Raw genomic sequence first — 4,009 nt, 5'->3', positions numbered from 1 at the left:
GGACAAGCTAAGTCAAGATACTAAATTAGATATTCAAACATGGTTTATTTTCTTGTCGGTAAACTCAAGTTTGTTTACGAATTATTTGATTAAATTTTTTTTTTTTTATGTATACTATACATGATTTGAGTTAACTAGAGAAAGTGATTTAAAAAAAATAAAATTATAAAAATTAGATTCACCAAATTTGTATTATTAAAAAATATATATATTTTAGTATAAAATGGACTATTTACATTAGCTCTAAATTACAAATAATAATTTGATATCTTTTAAACTTATTTGCATAATTCAATATAAAAAAGTCTATATAAGCATATCTTTATTCATGCATGGTATAATATATAATATTATATATACTTTAATCGAGTCTCAAACACACGAATATTATAATGTTTGAACTTCTCTCAGTTTCAGTTTGACTCATTTACTAAATAAACGAATATAAATAAATTTGTTATTGAGTCGAATCCTAGTTATTCAATACAACTCAGTTTATTTATGACCCTAGACGAGAGAGGGAGCATGAATTGTTGATAAGTTTAAAAAAACAAATTAACTACTGTTCTTTATTCGCTGGATATAAAGATATTAATTAGAAACTCAAAAACAACTTGCCTATTACAATAGCCTCCAAACAAACAGGGCATCATCAGGGCCCATTTTGCTAATTCATGTGGAGCAGAGCAATTTTTGCTGTTCTACGCACCCAACTAAACAGACCAGAGAAACCAGATTTTTTTTTATTTTTTTTATTTTTTTATAATAAATTAAGTACTGCTTGTGTAACATGAGCTATGGCTTTATTTATTTTATTTCTCAAATAAAGTTAGGATTAGAGGGTCTCAAGCACAAAAAGGCATCATCTTTACCCATTTAATTGAATTCTATATTATGCAATCAAATCTCCGTGTATGGCCCATAATTTCCATGCCTAAACAGCTTATTAAAATAAGTCAAAATGGCAGATTAGGATGAAAGCTATGACTCAGATAACACAAATTTATAACCTCCAAAGATGCTTTACAACCCCTGATTAGATGTGTATAGCAAAGGTTTGATTAGCTGGATCTGGTCATATCATGTCTAAAAATGAAAAAAAAAAAAGGAGTGATTGAGAGTGGGGTTTATATATGATTATCCTACTCATAGGCCTTTGGTAACTATTTGAGCTTCAGGCCCAAAATCAAAACAAACGCTATAAAAACAAACTTCTAGTTTTTCTTGTGTATTTCGGTTTCTAAATGCATAGATACAAATGATCCTATCCAAATGGACCAAATTCCAAACTTGTTCTAGTAACTTGCTCAAGTTGTAACAGTGTAACTAAATTGCGAAGTTGATGGGAAACCAAGGTTTGAGAATCTTAAAAAAGGGTGGAAACACATGGTCAAAATGGCAATAGCTAAGTAAATCCAAAAATTGGCACAAACAAATCACAATATTGACCAAAAATGGCAAAACAAAATTGTACCGAAATGAACCCACAACGTGGCAGCATGAATGTTTGTTGTGGAATTGATCAGCCCAATAAAGAAAGGGCTAACAGAGATGCCATGCCATGCCAACTCTTAAGTTTTCTCCCACAAAAATCTCTCATCCCCCACCTCTATTTTTTCCAATTCCTCAATACAATACAATTCTCATACCCCTATCAAACTAGGGGGGTCTCCTTCTGTCTCTTCTCTTTGTTCCGGATCACTCAGTCCCTCTATCTCTCTTTTTGTTTGCTTTTCCTTGCCACATTCTCAAAGGTTCATCTCTTATTGGAGGATAACATGGTATGATCTTAAACCTCTCTTGCTTGACAGATATTTCATTGTTTTTTTGCAAATTTTGTAATGGGTGAAGCTAAAGTGAGGATTATAGGATTGAAAAGGTATGCATTTCCAATAAAATGGTTCAATGTTGAATTATTATTGTGGTAGGGTTAAACTTGGAAATCGTGACTTTAATTACTTTTGGGGATGTGTGTAAAATTGTGTATAACAGTTTGTGTGTAATAAACATTGCTCATTATGGTACATGCTATGGAATAATTCATTGTAATTAAATTTCACTATTATAACTGTCGATCTACATTCTATTGAGTATTGAGTGGGTTTTTTTTATTTTTTTTTAATATAAAAAAAACCTTCCAATGATGCGCAATGGAACTATTTCAATTGTCATGTGATGTAGAAACGTGCCTGAATCTGTGCAATTGGACTTTACATCATCATTTCCTGGCATTTTAGGATCAAACTTGGAAGATTATTCTTCCGAATACATTCTATTCATGTAGGATAATCACACCACGGCCTAATGGCACAAATATGTCTCCACAATTTTCACATGGCCGGCATTAGTTAAAAAACATTCTTCATTTCATCATTGGCTTTGAAACAATTACGATTTGCCATTAACAAGTTAAGTAGAATTGGATCATTTATATGGGTCCAAATTAGCCTAACTAGTAATATTTCTTGTGCTAAAAAAAATGGTATATTAATCTAATGATGACGTAATATAAAGAATTGGATCCTTTAATTTTTTTTTTTGTCCAAGTATTATTTATTAAATTATAGTAAAGAACAATAGTTATTATGGATAAAAATTGATGCCTTTGTTTCTTTTCTTTCTTTTTTTCCCGCAATACATAGGCAAATGCAGCGTCTGGAATGGCTGTGCATGATGACTGCAAGCTCAGGTTCTTGGAACTAAAAGCTAAGCGAAACTATCGGTTCATCGTGTTTAAGATTGAAGAGAAGATCCAACAGGTGATAGTAGAGAAGCTTGGGGGTCCTGAAGAAACCTACGATGATTTCTCTGCGTCTATGCCAGCCAATGAGTGCCGTTATGCTGTCTTTGATTTTGATTTCACTACCGACGAGAATTGTCAGAAAAGCAAAATTTTCTTCATTTCATGGTAAGTTTACTTAAGAGCCAAGAGTTTTGTAGTTCAACTGGTACTTAATTTTTATAGTTTTCAATAGAGACATCTAAGGTTTAAATTCTCCCTCTTCCAGCTATCAAATTATTAAAATAAAAAATTAATTAAAAACTTGTGTGAGAGCTTATTAGTGGCATCAATGTTTATTTTTCCCCCTAATGATATTCATGATTAATAGATGGTATCAGGCATAGTAATTCATTAAGGCATAGTAATTCATTATGGTCATTGTTGGTGATGTGTGTTAATCCTATACTGCTATATATACAATATATAACATTAGGAAATGACCCAATAGCAAATTTGACCTCTAAAAGAAAAATTAAGTGCATCTTAGTGAAAAGTTATATAAATAATTATGTCATAGAGGTTTTAACAGTGAGACATAAGTTTATGTGTATAATTTCAATATTGGTTTGGTTTTACTCATCTATTTATATTTTCATATCACATTGTCTATGTAGGTCACCTGACACATCCAGGGTGAGGAGCAAGATGCTTTATGCAAGCTCGAAGGACAGATTCAGGAGAGAATTGGATGGTGTTCAAGTTGAGTTGCAAGCAACAGATCCTAGCGAGATGAGCTTAGATATCATTAAAGGCAGAGCTCTCTAATTGTTAGAAAGCACTACTTTATCTTCACAACAGACTTTGATTTGAGGAGGTTTCCTTATTGTTTATTAATTAGTGAGCTATTCCTCTTTTCCGTTTTTGATTTTTTTCTTTTCTTGTTTTGAAGTTAATCTTTGTTTGGAACCTCGGATTTAAATCTGAATGATGAAAGATAATTCATGTTATACATATTTCTGTTAAAATTTGGCACATGCATCACAAGTGGTGTGCCTTAATTTAATTTTTCATTGTCTCTAGTTTTCTTTTTCCATAGTAACATGTTGACCTCCTGGTCATTTTCTTCTCCATAATCACTAATCTTGCAATTATTGCATTAATGTGTTTTTTAAAGTAATTTGACTTACTTTTCGAAGGCATTATTTAGCACAGAATTGCTGAATTGCAACCAAAAAAGAAAAAAAAGAAAAAAAAAAGACAACTACTAGTAGTAGATCGAATATTAGA

General features: G+C 31.6%; 1 pseudogene; it reads left to right on the top strand.

Moving 5' to 3' along the window:
* Window positions 1–1,288: 1,288 nt before the first annotated feature.
* Window positions 1,289–3,753, top strand: LOC142641195 (actin-depolymerizing factor 7-like; annotated as a pseudogene).
* The last annotated feature ends 256 nt before the right edge of the window (window positions 3,754–4,009 follow it).

The sequence above is a fragment of the Castanea sativa genome, chromosome 6 (assembly GCF_040712315.1).
Source record: "Castanea sativa cultivar Marrone di Chiusa Pesio chromosome 6, ASM4071231v1".
NCBI classification, from domain to species: domain Eukaryota; kingdom Viridiplantae; phylum Streptophyta; class Magnoliopsida; order Fagales; family Fagaceae; genus Castanea; species Castanea sativa.
The sequence above is the reverse complement of the archived record's forward strand: the minus strand, read 5'-3'. Positions and strand labels throughout refer to the sequence as shown.